The following is a 23,987-nucleotide window of genomic DNA, read 5'->3' as shown; positions in this document are numbered from 1 at the left end:
AAGAAAACGATGTTAAATTTTGCTCTGTCTTTAGGACTACTTGCTTATAGGTCATAATTTAAAGTATTATACCTGCAGTATACATGGATTTCTAGAAAAAACATTTGACCTTTGCTTAAATAATAAGCCACATTAAAAATTCAACAAAAGACTGCTGTACTCTGTGCAGGAACAGGAAAACCCGAAACATTTGTCATCTTTACACTGCTGTACACATAACAACCTCTCAGCAAAGCAGACAGTTGTTTTATACCCAAATTACAAAGACTTTTGACCTGTGAAACAGCCATGAGTTGTCTGCTGCTGAAACACTGCTGACTTGAGCAGTCATGTCAGCAGAAAGGCTGGTCCAACCTGGCCAAGGCTGCTCCGCAGCTGTGCACAAAGGCAAGGTATCTTAAAGCAAATGTGTCTCCTTCAGTCTGTTTGCATCCTCCTCCAGAGTTACTCCATGTTCTTGGATATGCAGTCAGCCCCGTGGCTTGGGTAGCACCACGTGTAGAAATTCTTTTATTTCCTTGGCTCTTTGTTCTAAAGTTTAAATTGTAGAAATGCTAACCTTGAGGAGGAAATTATTCCTATTGTTTGCAGAGAAATGCAGTTCAAATGCTCTTTAATTGAAACCTCATATGCCTATCTTTTATTCTCTACTGTAAAATATATTATACAGAAAATGTTTCAGTTCACAACTCTGAAGTTGTCTTGCTGAAGGATGAGGTTCCAAGGGGAGTTACATGAACTCCTACAAAGAAAAAAATAAAAATTAAAAAGCTTTTCTAGGTCTTAAAGATGAAATGTAGCTAGCTACAAACACCTCTGCTGTCCAAAACACAGTGTGCAAAGTCTGCTGATTAAAGAAATGAGTGGATGGGAAGGCTGATAAACAGGACTTGGTCAGGTCCCCTGAGTCAGAAATCCCCCAGACCTGGAAAGCCCTCTGTGCACCTCCTGCTGTGAGCTGCCAGGAGGAAAAAGTAAGGAAAAAACTATTCAGCTTTTGATCATTTGATAAAAAAGTGCTCAGTAAGACAAGCTGCATGGCTGTACTGGCTGTCTGTGGCCAGGTGCTGGGGACTGCAGCCCATGGGTCCCACATAGAGCAGTTCTCCAGGCTGCAGCCCATGGAGGAGCCCCCGCAGGAGCAGGTTTATCCTGAAGGACTGCAGCCCGTGGAGAGAAACCCATGCTGGAGCAGGGGAAAAGCATGAAAAGGAAGAAGTGGTTCAATTGGTTTGAGGTTCAACAAGGCTAAGTGCAGGTCCTGCAACTGGCACAACAACCCCATGCAACACTACAGGCTAGGGGAAGAGTGGCTGGAAAGCTGCCTGGTGGGAAGGGACCTGGAGGGATTGGACAATAGCTGGCTGAATATGAGCCAGCAGCGTGCTCAGGTGGCCAAGAAAACAACAGCATCCTGGCTTGTATTAGAAATAGTGTGGCCAGCAGGACCAGGGAGGTGATTGTGCCCCTGTATTCAGCTCTGGTGAGGCCGCACCTTGAGTACTGTGTTCAGTTTTGGGCCCCTCAATACAAGGACATTGAGGTCCTGGAGCTTGTCCAAACAAGGACAAGAAAACTGGGGAAGGGTCTGGAGGTCAAGTATTCTGAGGAGCGGCTGAGGGAGCTGGGGTTGTTTAACGTGGAGAAAAAGAGGCTCAGGGGAGGCCTTATCACTCTCTACAACATCAAAGGTGGAGGTAGCAGAGTGGAGGGCAGGCTTTTCCCCCAAACAGCTAGTGATAGGACAGGAAGAAATGGCCTCAAATTGCACCAGGGGAGGTTTAGGTTGGGTATTAGGAAAAATTTCTTTACTGAATGTGTTGTGAGGCACTGGAACAGGATGCCCAGGGAAGTGGTTGAGTCACCATCCCTGGATGGATTCAAAAGACATGTAGATGAGGTGCTTAGGGATATGGTTTGGTGGTAGACTTGGCAGTGCTAGGTTGCAGCACAGCCCTCTGGTTTATCAGCCACTCCCCCCAGTTTTGTGTCATCCGCAAACTTGCTGAGGGTGCCCTCTATTCCATCAACCACGTCGTTGATGATTAACTTGAAGAAGACTGGACCCAGTACTTACCCCTGGGGGACACCACTAGATACAGGCTTCAAACTAGACTCAGCCACAGCCCTCTGAGCTCTGCCATCCAGCCAGTTCTCAATCCCTCAGTCCACCTCACTGTCCTCTCATTTATCCCACATCTCCCGAGCTTGCCTATGAGGAGGTTATGGGAGACAGTGTTGAAAGCCTTGCTGAAGTCAAGGTAGGCAACATCCACCAAAAAATAAATAAATAAAAAAATAATGAGACAATGCTTTCCACTGTTATTTGCAGCAGGTGAGTCAGTAGCATCAGTCCTCCCAGAATCTTTATAGTTGTTATTTTTTCAGTAAGAGCCTGAAGAGAAACACCAGATGTGCTGTGCATAACAGATTCCAGGTGATCACATCTCCCCCTCTTCCTTTATACTTCCCTACTTTAGCATTTTACCTGAACCAGGGGAGACTCCTTGCTTGTCTTTGAAACACCTGGCAAGTCATTTAGGTTCTCCTACATAAATTGCCCTGTATTTTTGCAGACTCTGTGTTCTACGCAGAGCTGCACTGCTGACTTTGTAGGAGAGTATTTAAGAGAGCATTAGCAATCTGTTGGAGCCAAAGGCGTTCAGTCTCACTTTTAACACCTCCTAACTACGAGCATCAATGAATCCTACTCTTCATCTTGTGGAAAACAAACAAAACCAACCAACCAAACAAACAAACAAAAAACACAAGGAAGAAGAAAATGTTTTTGAAGACTCACTCACTGCACTCATTCATCCCCTATGCTGTTATACCAGTGAAGACATCCAGAAGTCAGGGCCAGCAACATGTTGTAGGCTATGTTTTCAGAGAAAACTATGATCAAAATCCCAGGGGTTACCAGATGGCTTGAGCCACCTTCTGTCCATATGCACTGCTGTCCCCTTCACCATCTGACCCTGAAGCAGCTTGCCTCAGGGTCTACTCACTCCTGGAATTATAGAATCATAGAATCCTTCAGGTTGGAAAAGATCTCTAAGATCATCTAGTCTAACCTTTAAGCTTGTAAATCCAATCTTTAAGCTAGTTAGTCCACCACTAAACTATGCTACCAAGTTCTAAATCCACATGTTTCTTGAAGATCTCCAGGGGTGGTGACTCAACCACTTCCCTGAAAGAAGAGGAAGGCTTTTTTGTATGCGTCACTAGGAGGAACCATTCCTCTTCTGGAATTACTTACAAAATTGGCAAAAAAAAGTATTGAATATGGTATGATAATAGATACGACTGCAAAACAGTGGGAGCATGGTTTGGGGGAAGTCTGTATTTGACGAGATGTGAATTAAACCATGTGGCTTGGGCAGGTCTTGCTCTGAGAGGAGAGAAATATGAAGGGCTGTGGTCTGGAGCTGCACAGCCACCACAGCTGTCCTGCCTGCACTTGATGGCAATAAAGTCTCCTTCTGTTGGAGGGCTTAGGTCCTTTCTAGAAAAAATAGCTTGTCTGACAATGCCTATGGGTCTCTGTTTTGCTGAGAAACAGACCCCAAAGAGTATTAAAGCGCAAGCACAGCTGCTTCTGCAACCCCCTATCTCATGGGCTGCTATGTGCAGCCTTTTGAAACACAGCAAGTTTCCAGCTCTTCATAGCAGGTCAAATGTGGCTTGGAGCTGCTAGATCTCCACCGCAGCTGTAATCACACCCGAGACACTGGGAACGTGCTTGCATCATGAATGTTCACCGAAGCACAAACATTTACCCAGAGTAATAGCAAGCCCTTTCCATCTTAGAGACCCTTGGACAATACTTGACGCCAAGTTTAATAACAGCAAAGGTATGTCTAGTTGTTTCAGCAGTGACCCCACTTAACATTTCTAAACCACTTTCCAATCACAGGACTCAATGAGCTTTACAAATAACAAAAGGATGAAGGAGTTGAGCTGCTCTCCAAGTTCACACAGCAAGGGAACAGCAGAGACAGACAGAAAGCAAGCAAGAAAACCTGATGATGAATGAGGCTAAAATTATATATGTATATATATATATTTTGCCTGCAAAATGTTGGGATATATTGTTCCTTTGTTTTGTTATTGTTGCTGTTTCTTCCTAGGCTGCACTTCTGTGCCCCAGTTTTCAAACACAAATACAAGCTCAAAATGAAATTTTAAATCACTGCCATGGGTAACACTATGATAAAGAAAACGTCTAAACTACTGTGAATAATCATGTGATGTTTAAAACTAAAATGCAAGACACACTTTTCACTAAACTGTAACATATGCCCATCCTTTAATCAAGGACCGCTACTTATTTCCAATTTTTAGCTGTAAAATGGTAATTTTTATAGATTGCTTAATAAGGCTTGCAGCTTGCCAGTTGAGCTTTTTATTTCTCTGATTTGAGGGTTACTGTTTTAAAGCTCAACGCTGTAAATTTCAATATAATGCTTTGCGGTGTAATCATCAACAGACACAAGTGAATGCACAGCTCTGAAACAATGCTATTGACCAAGTGGTTCAGTGTGATCATTAGTCCTTAGGGCTTACTGTGCTGTTATGAAGTTATGATAGTAGATGAGATTACTGACCAGTTAATTTGTCATTTTGTCTTTGCTGCGAGCCAGTGCCTGGTATTTCCCAAAACACAAGGCCAAATGGGCAATAGATCAGGAACAAGCTGGTGACAGGTTTCTGTTCTATCCAGAAAAAGGAGCTGTATGAGGACTGATGTTCACATAATCCTTAAACGTAGCTTACTTACCTCAAATTATTTTTTTTTCGCATTGCATATTTTTAGCTCAGACAAAGGTGTCTTAACAATAACCTTCCTTATCATATTTACTTTAGAGAAGGCTTGTTCAAGCCCACGTGCCTTTATAAAAGATTATTTTTTTTCAGAAGTCTTAGTATTCAACCGAAACTTGCATTGTGAATTTTGAGTTTGATAACTGCCACTGAAATAAGGAGCCAGATCTGCAGTGCCTGTCAGGATGGGAACCATCTCCCTGAGCTTCAGATGGCTTTGAGTCTCTGTAGTGCAGGAGGGTACCTCTGAGACAGCCCCTATATCATAAGGGGAAGGAGCATGGTGCCTCCCCATATCTCATGATCCCTTGGGCTGTTCAGATGATCCCACCGGCACTGATGATTAGTGACACCCTTTGGGCTGTGCCTTCCCAACTCAATTGGAATATGCATTGGTCTGCAACAGTGTGGTCGAAACAATCAAGCTTTGTGGTGCTTCTGTAATTGATTCAGTAGAAATAAACAAAATGGATAATCTGATTCTCTATATTGACATGGAATTGAAATTCCCTCCTTTACAAGTTTTACTGTTTTTGATGACTCTGAGTTTTTAAAATCTAGATTATTTTTTGAGGCACAGACCTATCTTCAGTGTCCTTCATGCATAATAGATAGTAAAAATAAAACCTTCTGCTGATGCACTTCCTTGTATCAATACTAACTTATTCATCTCATCTTACCAATTAAAATACATATTTTAGGAGCCAGTTACGTGGATTTCTTACTTGAGTGGAGTTACATGCCGCTCCCTGCTGAAGTGCTATAGGCTTCATTGGGTAAGGTGAAAATTTCACCACAAAATAAAATTTCTTTATCTATTAGTGGGAACCGCAGACAATTTGCTGACTGTGCCACACTTTGGATTACTCAGCACGTCTTATTGGGGCTCTTGGGAAATGTTACAACTCTACCAGGCAAGATGAGTATTCTACTATGGAGTAAAATTTCACCATATGTTGCTGGTAGCTCTGCCTAGCACTGGCTGATTGCACAGCTGCTTGGCTAGCTGCGCTCATTTGTGTAGCTGGTTAATCAAAACCCCACAGAGTATAAAGTGAAGGCAGCAAAATGTTTTACTGGTCAATCACAATATTTGTCAGAAATGGTAACATAAGGTTATTGGAATGCTTCCAAGGTTACCTGCAGTATGCAGACATTTTAAAATGGGCCTGAAAAATCACCTTCTGAAAGGGCCATCTCTCGGAACACCTTGGAGCTGAATTGTCACAGGTGAAAAGTCCAGAATAAGAAGGTCGTTCATAAACAGATCATTCCTGAAAACTTTCCTTTTTCAGTGTACAGCTCTGATCAGAGTGACAAGAAACATCCCATGTCATGAATACCCTGGTGAATTCTCTTGTGTGGTACCCTGAGAAGCTGAGGCAGGATTGCATATGGGGAAAATGTTTCCTTATCTAATTGAAAAGAGAGAAACATCTGCTGTAAGCTTCTAGACATATGGATGAAGACTTCAATCATATCAGATAAGAGTCACCTGATTTATTATTTAGCCACTGAAGCCTGACAATTAATTATAAAAGGGGCTGGTTCTTAATGCCTGAGGTACATTTCAAGGCAAGAAAGTACTCATCATGCTTTTGGAAGTTCAACTTGAAGATACAAGTTAAGAAGAACATATTACATATCAATTTAACATTTAAATTCAGCAGGTTCATTTTGGGAGAGAAAATAAGTATCTATATCTAAACAACATTTTCAATATCACGTTTATTAACTTTACTGAAACAAGCTTTTTCATGAAGGCTGAACTTCTAAGAAATACTGCATTTTGTCCCAGTGAGAGCAACTGGAGCGTTGACTTCAAAGCAAGAGAAAAGGCACATGCTTTTCAGGACAGAAGCACAGTTTTGCTTCAGATATTTGGGTGGTAGAGAGTCATACACTGCCTTAAAGAGGGGATGGGTTAATGCAGGTCCAGAGCCACTTCTCCTCCTCATTGCCCAGCAGAGCAGTCTTCCACACTGCAACAGTTCCCAAGCACTGCAGAGCTGTTGGAGTAACACCAAGCACAGACAGCATTTTTCCCAAGGACACATCTATGCTCCAACGTCCTCAGCTGCCAAAATGGCTACTGGTATCACCAATGGTTGCCCAAAAGCTTGAAAAGCCGTAAAGGCGGTACTGACAACATCCATTTCTACCAGTACTAAAGCATTAATTAGCTTGTATCAACCTACTTAGACGGAATTTTTCCTGGGTAGGAACATTTTGATGTTCCTGGGTAGGACTTTGGCCCCAGCATTCACATTTCTGCAAACACCAGTTCTATAACACGACTTGTGCTCATAGCCATCTGCTCCAGTGGCACCATGCCTACTTCTAAATTGGTATGCCATTTTTAACAGGGCACAGCCCCCCCTGAAAGATAGGATTGGAAGTGACATCTACTCTGCAAGAAGTTCCTTCTGATAGCAAGAAGTGCCAAATTAGAGCCACATTCCTTTTTATAAGGAATAACATCTGCTGACACTTGTGGGCATTATATCATCAATAAATGCCTCTTTCCAGGAATTGCTGCTTCTATTTTTTTTTGAGCACTGGTGTGGAGTACCATATTTGCAAAATTAAAAGGGGTATAATCCTTGGTAAAAATGTTAATGGCATTCCAAAAATGTTAATGAATGTCCATCAGCTTTAGCGATCCATGCTGGATGCCACAGTTCACCAGATTAGGAGAGGTTGAACTATGCCCTAACCATTGTCAGTGTGCAAGGTCTGGTTGCACCCAGTTTTGATCCTCTCTGCCAGGCCACAATAATGTGTGTGCTACAGTTTACATGCAATTGTGATAGATTAAAGAGTTAGTAAATGTGTCTGCCTCCTTCCTTTGGCATAACAATGCCTTCAGAGCATGCAGTATGGGCCCAGGAGGGGAGATGCTATACTGAAACCTCAAAGATAGAAGAGCCCTAGAGGGTCTCCAGTTAGTCATTAATTAATTGAATTTTATGAGCCCAGGCACAGATCCTCAAAGCTGCTTAGGAACTTAACTCCTATTTCAATTCACATTCAAATTCAGCACACATTATGTAAACTTAATCACCCTCTCAGCCCTGAAGGAGATTCAAATCAACAGATGTCTCCATTTCAGAGTACGAAGGCGTGCAAGCAGCTGAACAGAACCTCCCGTGAATGCTGAGCAGTGCTTTGGTTGGAGGAGAAAAGTGGGGCCGGGCACCAAAGCTGCACCGTGCTTTGGAGACACGCAGGGAGGAACCTAAGCTTCTCAGAGCAGCCATTCAGTGTTCTCAGACCATACGCATCCTCATGAACAACATGCTGCTCAAGAAAAATCTTTGCCCACCTTTTGTAGAATAGCTTGAGTTATCCTGGCTGACCTGCACCCTTTGAGCCCCCTTCTCCCACATCCTTAGTGGGTGCAATAATCCATCCTGCTGGAGATGAGCCCCCCTGCTCTAGTGGGCAAGGAAAAAGGCAGAGAAACCCTCATCACTCATGTTCAAGAAGGTGCCTAATTCTCCATGGAAATGCAAGGGGCAGGACTGAGTGCTTGTGTGTCAGGAGAAGCCTACGAAACCCCAGCAGCAGCACGGGAAGATGGGAGACTTATGAGCTGTTCCTCTGTGTTTCCTCTGGGGACAAAGAGATGAGATGGGTCCCAATAGCAGCCAAGACTGAGGGAGGATTCAGGCCTCACATCTCTGCTCTCTTCTTGAAGACCACAGATTGCAGCAGCACGTGGAGTGGAGGTGCACAGAGCCACTCTCAAGTCTTTTAAAAATGAGAATCGGGGCCTGATTTCTAAAACAAAATGTCTGCCACAGCTCAGGCCAAGAACAGCAAAAGCTGGCACAGTGAGCACATTCTCCTGCCCCTTCACCCTGGTATATCCTCTACAGGGAGGATAAGTACAAATGAGAGGTGTTGGACCATTAGATGTTTTCAACATTTTTCATCTGTTTGAAATTTCCTACTGGAAATTTTCCTTCTAGCAGTATGAACTTGTCAAGAAATGTCATTTCACAGAATCACAGAACGGTTAAGGTTGACTTCTGGAGGTCAACTGGTAAAGATGTTAGACGGGACTGGACCCAGTATTGACCCACGTGGCACTCTGCTTGTCACTGGCCTCCAAGTACACTTTGCACCACTGACCATTACCCCCAGGGCCAGGTCATTCAGCCATTGTTTGACTCACCTCACCATCTGCTCATCCAGCCCATACATCAACAGCATCTCTATGAGGATCTTACTGGGGTCAGTGTCAAAGGCCTTACTGAAGCTCAGGTAGGCAATATCCACTGCGAGCACTTGTTTACTTCTGGATAGCATATGAGAATCTGCTTTTCTCAGTTAACTTTTGTGAGCTTCTTTGGAAGTAATGTGCAACACGCACTGTGCTGCTCTGTGCTGGCTCATGTATTCAGATGTATTTTTGTTTATTTTAGATGTCATATAGGAAAAAATATTGTAAAAATAAGCTTCTGAGAAAAATCATTATGTATTCCAGAGTTTCAGCAGTCAGGAAGCAAGTTTCAGTGGACAGCTTTATTTTTCCACAGGCACTGACTATATTGACTTTTAAGTCTCCAAAAATAAGCTTAACTTGTGGAGCTCTGCTGATTAAGCACTGTTTTCCTTACAAAACATCTTAACTGATTTGATCAAACTAATTTTTAATTTTTTTTTTAAATAAATATTGTCAATTATGAGGAGCCTGGAAGTAAAACTGCCATTCAAAAACACCTGGAGAGAAAAAACCACATGCAAAACAGGTGTCTTTTACAAATGGCATTATCCATGAAGACTGTGTTCATTTTTCAGTGTGACCTATTACAATTTTTCCTCATCTTTGCAAAAAAAAATGCCTTGAATAGATGCTTTTGAACAAAATTCAGTTATTCCACAAGTCAGCAGCACTAAATACTATTACCCAGTTACCCAGTTAAATAAGTTTTGCAAAGTGTTTTAGCTATATTTCTGTGCACTGGAATCATCTAAGCCAGTTGGTCCATAGTATTTTGCAGAGAACAGATGTTAAATCGCATTTATTTCATAAAATGAAAGCTTTTAAGAATATATAAAATCAAAATTGTGTTGAAACCTACAGAAGATACATAGAAGATGTAGTTCTTAAAAGCTGTGAGTGCTTTTATAGAATAGAAACATTTTTTTATTTATTACTTTTTAAGGTATCAAACATTTTGTTCATTTGATCCTTCTACAGTTCCTTTTTCCCTTCCTATTGAAATTTTACTGGCTGGCAGGAGTAATCTTCAAGTTAGTAGCTTCTCTTTATTTAATAAATGCTACTAATAAGTAATAACATGTAAACCCATTTAACTGAAGCATGTAGAAGTAATTTCCACAGAGTTATAAGGGTAGAGCCAAGAGTAGAACAGTGAAAGGGGAATAATGAACAAAGAACCCTGATTTCCAATGCCAGGCTTTCAATAATGACTATACACCACTATTTGCTCAGACAACTGTAATATAAATGATGGCATTATACTACCATTTATGCTCTAGACAACCTTTCTTTACTGGGTTTGTAAAACTGGAAAACACCAATCTGATTACTCATGAGATGGAAATCTATAGCTCAGAGAAGAAACTCAGCCTGGACAGCCAGACATGAAATTCCTCCTCTGACTGTGGCACCTTCAGGCTCCCACCACGCACCTTGGATTTGGGGAGTCTTCTCCAAGCAAGTGGCTTCTGTCAGGCGGAACCATGTTAATCCATGTAATTGGTGTACATCATTATATCTGCTACTTTTATACTAAAGCTACACGTATAGTTACTCTTAAGTCAATGTGATATAATACCAAGCCAGCCATGCAGATAAAAACTTCTTTAGGGTTGGACACTGATACTATTACTAAAATGACTGGTAAACTTGATAAAGGATTACAACACAGTTGAATGTAAAAGACCTTCCTGGTCTATTACAAGCATTCAGTCCCAGCAATTTCCAGAAATTTTACAATTCTTCATTTTTAAGACAGCAAAGCCACTCCCCTTTAACATGCCTAAGTGGAGCATCCTAATTCTTTTGTGTCAGAACAATACTTTCAGGCCTCCCTGAAAATAACTTGGATAGTGCTTTAGTCAGGACACTGTGTTAACTTGTTAGGACATGGTCAGGCGCAGACAACCAAGCGTCATTCACACAAACCATCGATCTTGAGAGAAACGTTCCCTTCCTCAAAACTTTGAATTCAATAAGAGAGGAGGCTAATGGTTTATAGCCGATGGTCTGTATTGAAATTAGGATGTATATCATCATCCTTTTCCTGTGTACCCAGTCAGGAGGAGAGGAGAAAGGTGAGTACACTCCACCTGAGCTCCCCATGGGCCTTTCACTGAACCAAGGGCAGACCAACCTTCTACAGCCCTTCCAACAGCCTCTGCTTGCATTACCTGGTAACAGCCACATCAGCAGGAGATAGCACAGCATCCTCTCTGAAGGGACACACTTTATGAGTGGAGAGCATGACTGTGTAGATTGGGCTGTCCAGTGCCTGGCCTGGCCAAGACATCTGACATTGGCTTGGTTGGACTGGCCTCAAGTTCTTGCAGGATCATTCCAGCTCTGTCAAAAGGAGATGCAATTCCCTTTGGAGCTGGCTGTTTAAAACTAACTACCAGGCTTTACCCAAATCTGAATACCAAAAATGTTCAAGATTTGTCATGAATGATATTTAGTTAGTCATAAAGCACCCAGTGAATGCTATTTAAAAACAAGTGGGAAGGCCTCGTTTGATTCTGCTTGCTTTCAGCAACCCGCAGCAGAGTTGAAAACCCTGAGGCTCCCTGCCTACAAAACGCATGGCCAGGATGTGAGGGATTCAGGTCGTTTCAAATTAGGCAATGATTAGTAGGCAGTAACTTGAACTCGAAATCATAGTTGGTAAATTAGGACTCTGTGTTCTGTCATATTCATATCCATGAGGGCCCCCTGAGATCATTCAGTGCTTCCGGGCCATGGTCTTTTAAGTGTTTGGGCACTTGGTTGGATTTAGGGCTCTGACTAGGGAGGAAAGAGGTAACTAAATTTTGCAAGAAGTCTCTATTTGTAAGGTCATGTTTCTAAATCCATCATTTTTAAGAAGCAAGGTTTTGATGTTCCAAAGAGACGTAATTACATGCACCCTTGCTGATGTTTTTCCCCTAATTAGGACCTTTGAAGATAAATTCACTTGTCCACCTCTGACATGTGAAAACTGAACTGAAGGATTAACAAGGAATATCCTATTAATTTCACCTCTGTATGAATTCTCCTGTAGTTAAGACCTTGAAGGGACTACTTAAATGAAAACTTTTTAATCATATACTTAGTACATGGCTTATTGAAGTAGGAGAGCTTCTCATTTTGTAAAATGTTAAATCCCAGTGAATTTTTTGAAGATACCTGGACTTATTAACAGGATTAAGAAAGTGTATATATATTTGAGTGTGGGCGGGTGAGTTGGAATTAAGTTAAGGAGTCATAAAGTACAGTCAGAAGTATGGTCTGTAATGTTTTATACTAATTCGTATAATGCCTTTGTACTGCAGGTGCATCTAATTAACAGTGTCTGTACTGGACGAGTGCAGAAATATTAAACGGGAGCAGTGCCCACTGGAAAATTGTAATTCAAGTGATTTCCATAGTACTTCAGTTGCAGGAAAAAGTCTTCAAAGCCCTGTGCTTTTGACGATAAGTTTGATAGCTCTTAGCACTGCTAATGAGCAGCAGAGGCCTCAGGAGAGCACAAGTGGCAGATCTGCCTGGCAGACTCCCACGTATCTTTGCTGGCTAACCAGAGTTTCCTTCCCGTCTGTGGTGGCACAATCTGACAGGCCCACCACATGCCCTTGGTGTTTTCCTGGGCCCTGAAGGCAGGTGAGTATGTGAAAATCACAACTGCTTTTACTGCAAAAGAAATTCTACTTTTTTTTTTTTTTTTTTTTTTTTTTCTCTTCCTTTTCCTCTTATTTTGCAGGGAAGTGTAGCCTAAGAGCATCTCCAAGACTTTTTATTTATTTATTTATTTTAAAGAAATATATTGGTTATTTTGAAAGGGCATATACTCTGCTACGGCACCACACTACTGTGATAGCACAAAGTTAAAGTTGTATTTGTTCTGAGAAGTGCTTTAAAAGCTCTTCCTTCTCTCCATTAAGTGTAGACAATGATCTCAAGCCATTTGGGTTCTAGTGCCTGACATTTAAATGTATGGGTAATGGCACAGCTTTGGAGCAATGTTACTGAGGACAGCCCTCATATCAAAGGAGACTCTTGGAGACAGAGCAGGTTTCCTATGGCAGAAATGCCAGTACTCAGCATTTGACTTTTTTGTGTCCTAAGTGGCAGTAGGTAATGAATTTAACATAAATGAATATGGTGCTTGGTTGACCAGTGCCCTCTATTTGTTTTCTTTCCCTAGAAAGGGAGAAGAGAGCCTGCAGTACCACTGCCACAGTCGGTGTCCTGTGGTCACTGTTACAAGGTTTCTTCAACAGGGATTCTGAATATCAGGTATTTGCAACCAAAATTTGTCTTCACACTGAAAAACTGAATGAAATTTGTGATGATTAGTAAGAGAGCACTTTGTCTGCATTAGAGGCGAATCCTGGGCAATCAGCCTAGCTTCTCCAGCATCATTTTCTCAGTGCTCTTATTTTAGCAAGAGAGCTATGAAGATTAATTAATTGCAAATTGCTTTGGATGAAAGGCATTAGGTAAATATCAGTTATTGCTGTTAAGAGCATTTCAGAAAAAAAAAAAAAAAAGTTTATCTGCACATGAGGTGAGTTTTTTCTGCTTTCATTCGCACCCATGTGATTCTGGTAAATGTGAAAAATATTTGGTAAAAGCCACCTCCAACCATGCTGCTAGTGCCTGTGGTGTAATATTCTAGCGGTAATTCATTAATGAAACCCACCTTTATCTTGACAGCTTTCATTCTAAAACAGTGTGGCAACTACTGCTGTTTGCCTACAGGAGGAAGGATGTGCTAAGTAATGAGTAATTCATGGGCTTAAATACAAAGGGAATAAATTGCACTTTAAAATATTTATAAAATGTTACTGGGGTTTATTGTGAATTTTCAGAGCAAAACAACTATCTAATTTTACTCATTGTAAAAGTGGATAAAAATAAATTATTTTGCATATATACATATATATATAAACCGTAAACAGAATACTTCCTTAAGATCATGGAAAATTTTGAAAATTAAAATTATCTGCCCAAGGGATTTAAGAAGAAATATATGACAAAGTACAAGAGCACTTGGTCTGGTAGCAGTACTGTTCCATATACTTATTCCTCTAATTTCCAATCCTGAGCTTATTGTCGTGTTATTTTAGCAGAAAGATATGAAGAGAGGTAATGTGGAAACTCCCTGAGCAGGTTTTCAGGTGGAATTTGAGACCTGAGACAGCTGGCAGAGCTGCAGTGAAAGCTGCCTTTCTTTTGAGTAATCAATCCAGAATCCAAGGTACAAACTCCCTGTTTCCTGACCTGTATTTCCCAAACCACATGCTGTTTCACTACAAGTGAAGCTGCTAATAGATTCCCAGTAGGTGGAGGGCATTTACACTACACATGGGATGTTATTCACATTACAAAACGCAGATGCTTGACATACGAGTGACCTCTGATATGGTAAGTACAGACTTTCATATGTTACCGCAGCATAGTAATCCCTTGCAAAAGCTTTGGGTATGAATTACCAAGAATGATCCTCCTCTAGCAGGGCTGAGGTGAATCTGGGTTAACAGACCTGCTAGTACTGCTAAGTGAAGAGTTTGCTCTACTCTCTCTTCTCTAAAAAAATAAATTGGACTGTTTCAGACTCCATCAAACAACCAGTCTAAGGGACTGCCTGGTATCCTTCCCTACACACAGCCTCACAGCTTTTTAGAGCTCATGAACAACAAGACACTGAGAGACTCCGGATGACCAATGTGGAGCAACATTGCCAAGCCTCAGAGATGATAATATCCCCATGGCACCAGGGGCTAGCAGAGCTCAGAAAGTCACCAAAAATGGCCAAACTGAGCAAGATTGTAGGTATGGACCCATGTGCAAGGAAAAAGGGAATGTACCTATTCAGGTCCTATTCTTTAAAACTTTCCCAGGTGGCATTGTTTGTGTTGAACATCATTTGGTGATGATGAACATCATTTGAACATCAAACATGAACATGAACATCATTTCGTGATGCAACACCCTTTGAACAGCTCATTTTAACAAAAGTTATGGAAAGCACACTCTTAAACCCCAGTGATAACACTGAGGTAGAATGCTGTATTTTAGACCACGTGTCTCCTAAGGCGAGTATGGCCATCGTTAGAAATGAAGATCCATTCCACCAGAATCCCATGCTCAAAAGTTGTCAATGGCTTGTCAGTAGCTGGGAAAAAGAAAACAGCTTCAGGTTTTGTAAGTGGTAACTTTTTTTTTTTTTTTTTTTTTTTTTTTTTTCCTGGTATTTGCATGGCGTAGCTTCATGAATTTCCTCTGGGCTTGTGTCTTGTTTTCTTGTTTATACAATGAAAAAACAATGAAAATTTGAAAAATATTCTGGCTTTTTCAGGTCAGTCAACACACCAAATTTTCTCTGTAAGATTTGTGATTTGATTAAAATTGATAATGAAATTGTAACTGTTACACCTCAGACAAGGCTTTTTATCATCCTCTGAATTCTCTGGAATTGAGAAAAAGAACAATGTTTTAGCAAACGGTTCCTGTGAATTTGGAAATGTAACAGATTCTGGTGAAAAGCCTCTGAATTAGATTATTTTTTTGGGGGAGGAATCTTCATGAGTATTTCACCTGGTTCTTGTTAGCAGAATGCAGGGAATTGCAACAAATCAAAGACAGTTTTGCTCATTGGGTGATCTGGAAGATTTAACAATGTCAGTATCATCGCCAACTTCTAGTCGTCTATTTTTTTTTTCAGCAAGCTGTTTCGTGAATAGAAAAACTGATGAAATCTGGTCTCCTCTGAACTGGTGCTGTGTGATTTATAAGTCTCCACTACAGCGATGGTGACAGCACACCCAAGTCCCAGTTACTGCCACCACAGTGCTCCCAGTGCCCCATCAGGTACAGCATGAACACCTTTAGATCCTCCTCAGCCCTTCCCCATGGAAAGGCTACATAAATAACACACGGGACCTGTGCTGCTTTTCCAGAGCCTCTAACCAGTGGGCAGGCTCTGGTGTTGTGGCAGGTGTTGTGCCAGCAGGCAAAACAAGACCAAAACCACTGAGCTCACTAGGAAGACTTTTTCTTAGAGAAAAACACTAATTTAGCCATCAGTAAATTCTAAAGGAACCTGTAGGACATGAAGAAGCTTCTGCCCTCAGAGCAATTCAAGTTACAGTGGAGATGGACAAAGTGGAGTTTATTAATACGGGACTTATCCCACTGAATTACCCACGTTCTGTTTCTATAAGAAACCATACGCACCAAAAAAATTCAGAGAGACAACCCAAACAATGCGTTAGGACACCAATTAAAATTAGACCACCACCTGGTATGACAGGGATGGTCTTGGGGACCCAAAGGAAGAGGGAAAAGCCCTTTGCTGCCTCTGTCAAAATGACTGCAGTGATACCAGATGGGAAGCCTGGGGTTGGACTTTTCAACTGGTGAGCAGTGGGGAGCCTTTCTAATGCTGTATGGACACTTCAGTTTAAGCAGAAGAACAGTCCTAAATTAGGAGGTTTGACAATAAATGCAGCTGTCATACATCTGCTACTAAAAGAAAAACTATTGTTAAGAAATATATTATTAACTTAAACACCACATGAATCCTTCAGAAGCTAAGACTGAGTGGATTACCGAAGGGCAAGTGCTTTCAGCCTATGTTTAATACATGTCTTATTAATTTAAAGCCTCATGATTGCCTTCAATATGATTATGACCCCAAATCAACCTCCATTGTATTTGCCAAAGTTGTTGTTAAACTCTTTATGTGGTGGAACAATTACTTCTGAAAGCCTGACTGTTTTTCAGAAGGTAAATACATGAGTCTCTGACTCAGATTACTTGAGCCTTGAGGCTCGGTCTCCCCAGGGTCTCATTCCATAAAACCAAGACCACCCAGCATCCTCCATTAGACATAAACAAACACACACTTGCATACAAGGAGCTGATAGAGTCACATTTTCCATTTGCTCCCTAGAAGCAGAAAAATGAAACTGGCCATTAAGAGTCGTGGAAGATCTGCTGCCAGGTTTTCCCTCCTGGTGCCTTTCCAAAGTGAAAAGGGAATGGAGTGTTTGCATCCCCTGGTGTTACAGAAATCACCACTGGATTTTTGAGCCAGCATAGCAAACCAATATCCCACTTGACCACAGCCTGAAGCTGGGGATGTAGAATGGGGATGCATGAAGTGTTAGGGGGCTGCCCCAGGTGGCAGACAACCCCAGCAGGACCCCTTGCCAAATGGCAAGGCTTAGAGCCACAAGCAGGTTGCTGTGGCATGGCCACATAACCATGGCCATGGCTTAGCCAAGCAGTCACAAACGCAGAGACTTGCTGGTTCAAGGGTATAATCCTTCCCCTGGTCCAGATCAGATAAGACAGTATGACAGCTATTAATTATATGAACAAGTACTATCAAACCATGTTTAACACAAACACAGCATCTGACAACTTCTACCAGCCTACAAGATGAAAGTTCCCTTTATTTATGATTTTCCTTTCTGTGAACATTTAATTGCTTGCACAACAAGCCATTTTGAAAATACATAAGTCTGTGTAAGGTTCTTTAAGTATTTATAAAATGTCTTTTCTAGGCTAATAGGATGCCTTGAAAGAGCTCAGAGTCACAATTTGAAACAGATACAGAAACAGTCACAATTACAAAGATATTTGATATCTAGCAACAACCATGGCAATGGCAATTCTTTGCAAAAACTCTGTGTAGATGTATCTATACCACAGTTTTAAACAGGAGCAGTCAAAGGTAACAAAGTCCTCAGTGAGAAACAAAGCAGAAGTGTGAGTTCCTGAGAAGTGTCCCTCTTCAGTGCTTTGCACAACCCTTAGCACAAAAGAGGCTGGACCTGGCTGTGCTCCTGCTTCACCACTGCAATATGGGTGCAGGGTGATAAGATGCCATTGAATCTTTTTAGAACACCAAGCCCTGGGCTTGGGAAGGTCACTGCAGAAGAAAACATCAGCCCTATGGTCAGGCAACACATCCAACTAATTCAGTTTTCTGCTCTCAGTGGTGATATCCTCTCGCCCCGAGACTCCTCCAGCCTCAAAAGCATGGCACTTCGAGGATTTCTGAGCTCAGGATGCTTTCCGTGTGCAAAGGAGCCCTCAGTAGTTTCTCCTCTGTGGACCTCTCCAGTCTCTGCTTAAGTCCCTGCAGCCTTCTCTGGCCCTGCTGCCTCCCCATCTCTGCGTTTCCCACCTTTCAGCAGTGGGTGTGTTTTTCTTAAATTGAAGACTTGGCCCAGATGCCCCAGTTTGGAGCGTGTGATGAGGTTGGTTCCTCACACAGTGCGATGCCACCATTTGGAAAACAAATCCTTGAGCAGTATCCCAGATGAGTAGTTGAACTGCATCCAGGCATTTCCAAAGACCTCTGCCAAAGTGTACAGTCAGTGCATGCATGATGCACAAGTATTTGATTTATACAGTCAGTTCCTACTTATATTTTGATCCCCATATGCTGTTTCTTTTCTTCTCCTAGAAAAGATGCTTGGCTGCTCATCAGCTGGAGCGAGTCCAATAACAAAGACCAAGCCCTAATGACCAGGAAACATTTCTGATGGAGGGAAGGTGGGCGGTCTCCTCTGACTTTATTTTTTCCTTTCCCTTCTTCAGCTCTCTTGTTGAGAAGGCATATGTGTGTCATGGAGGGGTGCTGAGTGTAAGGGATGAGTCATTCGCTTTCCTCGCTGTGCCCTGTTTTGTGCAGATTTTCAGGCACAGAGAAGAAAAGCAGATCTCTGCATTGGGAATGGAATAGGAACCAACCCACCTCAGCAGAGCCACACAGATCACCTGGCTACACAGAGTTCGTTGCTGAGAAATTAATTTCTTGCAGGTCCTGAGCTCCCTACCGGCTTGTTACAACCATCAGCAATCAAGTCTGAAAGTTTTGTTGTAAACCTCTGCCTCCAGGAAACATTATTTGTAAATGCAAATTAATTCAGGTTTGGCCACATAGTCCATTTTAATATATTTTCCATTGCATTCATTGATTTTCATTTTCCAAAAGCACACCCTATATATACAATCACCTAAAGGTTTTCAGACCCCTTGGTTCCCAGCTGAACCCGATGGGAACCGTGAGCAATTCACTTCTACTGCCACTGGAGGTCAGGCACTATCCTGACAACCTACAGTAAACAGGGACTAAAATCCATGGTGATTACATGGATCCGAGATTACATCTGCTGATAACGCAAGTCAACCCTAAGAGAAGACTTCGGTCCTTACTTTAGCTTGGCCTAGGAACGAGCACAGGATTATTTATTTTCCTGCTGAATCCTGATTCATTTCTGTTCTTCTGTCTATTTGTAATTCTGTTAAATTGGTTATTGACAACATTGGGAAAATATTTAGGTGAAGACTCAGATTAAGCTGCTTGCCTAGATAATGGCATAAGAGAACAACTCACATGGCAAAAATGCTAAAGGGTAAACTATTTTCGGTGAAGTTGAATTCAGCATTTGACCAAGTAGGAGAGTCCTGTAAGTGCTGAAAATGGTTCTTTAGTTACAAGTTACACCGTAAATTCAGATTTCTGTGAAGAAAATAAGAGTAATTTAATGATCTAGTATCATTTGCTTGGCACAAACAATTCATCTGTTCAGTCTCTTTGATCCACTGATCCACGAAATGGTCAGCCCGACCCAGCTTTGCTCCTTGCAGGGCTCCTTTTTTGTGCTCCGACACCAAACATGCCTGTGAGAACTGAGATCTCAGCCCAACGTGGCACATTTCAGGGAAGCAAAAAGTATATTGCCATGGGTCAGTGACTGGCTTTTTCGGAAATCAGTGCTGTCAAGGAGCTACGTGTTTTATTTTCCACTGCACAATCATCAAAGCCTTGGAACAGAACAGCAGCATGTGTAGTGACACCACAAAATACAAAATGCCCTATAATATACTTGGTGGGCAGTGCAGCAGTGCCTGCAGTGAGGCCGTGATGGGGACACCAGACCTTTCCTTGCCCTGTGACTCTGTAATGGCTTCATTACTGCCCTTGTCCCTGTGTGGGTCAGTGCCCAGCCAACATTTCCCTCCACTTGTTTCATGGCTCAGGATGATCTAAGCAAAAGGCAGAGACCTTCTTCACTCCCAGCATCATGTTACATCTAAAAGGAGCACTTGCTTAAGATACAGGAATAAGGAAAGAAAGAAGAAAAAACGAAGAGAAAAAAAGGTGATATCCATTGATTTCCCTCTCTTCAGCTCCTACCAGAGCATGAAAAAAGTGATGGTAGGAAGAACCTGCCCTGACAGGAGCCAGATTCAGAGCGGTGATGTTGCCTCTATAGGTAATGGCATGACCAGACTCCATATTCAGGCAGTGACCAGCCCTAAACCTGATGCCAACTATTAGGATCAACTTTTTGAAACACTCTGCAAATCCATGTCATGATGTAAAGGGGCTTTTGAGGACAATAAATATCTCATGGTCCAAAAAGGGAAATCCGTAACTCTGAACTCAGCTTGCTCACCAGTATCTTGCAGGGCAGGAAAACCCCTTTTCACAGCTCCACTAAACAAATCAACGTCTCCTTCAGTGGGGGTGAGGGAGGTACTGAAGGTTGCTTTCTGGTTCTACACGTCAGAAAAATGAAATTTAGCAAATGATCAAACACAAGCAAGGGCAAAACAAACAGAACAGCCAACCTCTTCTCAGAAAAATAGTCTCCAAAATAATGTTTTTAGTAGTGATTACAGAGTCACAGACATTTGGTATTGATATATCCAGCTGTTATAATCCAGGGTGTATGTACAAGATTCTCCCATAGTATTTATCTTCAATGGTTGACAAGTGTCTCTATGCTTGGCTACATTTAAAGGACCGGTCTCTGAAACCTCATTACAGGTACATGATATCGTTCGTGGTCTTTTGATGTAGTATTATATCGTTTGTGGCCTTTTATGGTGTAATTAGCACATTAATGTTCAATCTGAATTAGCAAAACAAGACTGACTCAGGGTCCCAAAATGCTGAAACCCTGTGACCAGTGGGGGACCAAAGCCCAGATGTGAAAGATGGAAAGTATTGTAGTCCAAACATGTATTAATTATATAAAAATATTAAAGTTTTCATGTTTGCCACTGACACTTTTGTGACCATTATTAACTATTAATTATTAGGGACTGATTCACCCTAAAAAAATTGGCTATTGGAATTTGAAATATTCACTCTACAGTCACTTTACAGTAAGTCCATAAGAAGAGACATCTGCAGGGCCTCTCTTCTAGGAAGACTTGAACCACTTTCAAGTGGGGCCTATTTGTCTCTGCTGATTAGAAAAGAAGCCTACGGTGAATACTTCAGATGGAGAAATTCTAACTTTAAGATGTCTAATTAGGGCAGATGAATCCCAAACCTAATTTGCTTGTGCCTTTAATTTCTCAAAGAAATACAATGGGCCATAATATTAAAAGCAATGATGATGATGCTTTTAATGCAGCACCGACAAAACTTATCTCTCTATTCAACTGTAAAATACCATAATTTCCAGAAAACTATGAAGTATTATAGTATTTGATTTCATTGTTTTGGTTAAGTAACAAAGAAACTAAAAAGCTGTGAAGTGCCAGTAAAAGAGGACAAATATATGCTGCTGAAATGACTATTTGAAGCTGATTTGACGTAACTAAGTACCATTTACCATCAGGGGACAGTACTTCAACAGGGATCAAGCTTTGCTTCTAAGCACATGCTTATATATGAATGCCCAAATAAGCAATTTATTTAACTGGGACTTCTCAGGTGTTTACAGTTAAGTGTTGTCCTCAGTGCTCTGCTGGATTATAACCTCAACATGGGAATTCAAGTTACTGCAGTTCCATGAGAATACAGGATCTGTGACAGTGGGTCAGATTGATGCTCCAGATGGATTTGTGTGCAATAATGAACAATTTGAGGATAAGAAGACTTAGAATTGTGCTGTGACATAAAGAGTCCATTTATTCTGGGAGCCTTTTGACAATTTTGGCACTGTAGAGGTATTAACTTTTATTCATGCACGTGTGCAATAGATTCAGAGAAAATGTCCACATCATGAGAGGTTATTGGCATAAAGCAAAGAAATTTACAGGAATTTATTACCTATAAAAATAAAAATCTTTTATCTGTTATTCTCTCTCACCAAATAAAGTATGCTTTTCAAGTGTAAGAAAGCTTCTGCAGCTGCAGATTTAGCAAGCCTTCTAAGTCCCCTGCATTATCAAAGGCAATTTGAAGGAGCTGAGCTTTACCCTAATGAGACAATCTTCCTGTAAATGTAAGATATTTCATGGATTAATTCTTTTAAAGCGTGAAGCCGTTCGGTGAAATCACCACACACAGTTTCATTCAACAAGTCCATTTTCTTAGCTAAGCAGCATTAAATAACCAAATGGAAGCTATGAGTCTCATAATTACAGACTATGAAAGCAGGCATAACACAAGCTACTTGTGACTGACCTGCATCTTAACTCGGAGGTACATAGTTGTTGATGAACAATACCATTTTTTTTTTTTTTTAGGAAAAAAGGGTAGAATAAAATGACCAGTCACTTATTTCCAAAGTTTGGTTAAGCACGATTTACTTTCCACCCACAAGGAAGACATATTGCATGATTAGATGTAAGAGATTAAACTCAATTAATTGCATGTTCTGGGATTAAAAAATAACAAAAACATGTGTTTGCAATAATCTGATTAAGGGGATATTTGAAAGAGGAAACGAGCAATTTCCCTTCTTATAAGAGTCTCACGGACATTGATACATAGTTTCTGCTCCCAAACTGAGAAACATGTAAGTAGATAGCAATAAAAAGCAAAGCTCCTGGCTTATCAGAAGAAGGATTCTGTAAGTAAAATGAAAATACAGCTATCACCACTGGAAAAAAAAATGTCACTTTTACAAAACATGCTAAGATAAGCAAAGGAGGGGATGATTTTTCCTTTGGATCTCTACTCTAAAAAACTGTTGCCTAAAGCTGAAAGATTTCTTACAGTTGGGGTATTTATAGAGAGCATATCCCGTGGAGAGCCTCTGGTGGCTAACTGTGTGTGAGCATGTACTTCTGCCTTTTCTCTGTCCAAACACTTACAGGGTAGCTCTTCCTCTACACAGATATTTACTTGCAGGAAACTTGTAGGGATTTCATAGGTCTTAACCCAAATTCAAGGTTCAGAGAACTAGGAGAATTGCAGACACACACCACCGCCTGCACTTCACTTCCATAGACAGCCAGGCCAGCAGGGAATGCATGTGGCCCCAGGTATTCCTTCTGCCCTCAGCATCTCCACCAGCTCTGGTGCATTTTCTCTTTTTGTCTTCAGAAACAGTATCTGTCTTTACCTTCTAGCTGCAGGTAGAACTCATGTAAATTAGAAAGAAGACATTAAATATAAAAGAGGAAGATCAAAATGAACTATGTACAAGGTGCTGTTAGCCACATACAAAAAAAATGAGAGTGAACTATTAAGTATTTTGCTTTACATTTCATACATTTCATTGAGGTTGATATACTCTAATAAACTACTTTTTTTTTTAATGGAAATAATTTGTGGTGATCATTTCTAAGTTACATGTGTTTGTCATTAAGCACCAATTAAAAAGATGATATTAAAAATTGCCAGAAGGTCCAGGAGGTCTGGCATGATGCTTTGGGTGCATGGTATGCTCATATGATGCTTTTGTATAAGTGCACAGACTTACATTTACATTGTACCAAGTGCTGAATAAGTAGCTAATGCTGCAGTATGGATAGGGCATAGGAAAGAAAATTTCAGGTCACCAAAAGGAAGGAAGGAAGGAAGGAAGGAAGGAAGGAAGGAAGGAAAGAAAGAAAACAAAAAGGTTCGTTTAATAAAATGGGTACCTTTTTAATAAATAAATAAATGCCTTCAAAAAGGGAGCACTTTTTGCAAAGTGGTAATATGAATGATGGTATTCTCACTGTCATGAAAATCATGGGGTAC

The 23,987-nt window shown here is 41.1% G+C and overlaps 1 protein-coding gene across 1 annotated transcript in view; it reads right to left on the bottom strand.

Annotated features, from left to right (window-relative positions):
- MTUS2 (microtubule associated scaffold protein 2) overlaps positions 1 to 23,987 on the bottom strand; it is a gene marked incomplete at both ends in the record, with an annotated part of 168,973 nt that overhangs the window by 66,885 nt on the left and 78,101 nt on the right. The gene's annotated exons all lie outside the window — the stretch shown is intronic.

The sequence above is a fragment of the Netta rufina genome, assembly GCF_964035555.1.
Source record: "Netta rufina genome assembly, chromosome: 1".
NCBI classification, from domain to species: Eukaryota; Metazoa; Chordata; class Aves; order Anseriformes; family Anatidae; genus Netta; species Netta rufina.
The sequence above is the reverse complement of the archived record's forward strand: the minus strand, read 5'-3'. Positions and strand labels throughout refer to the sequence as shown.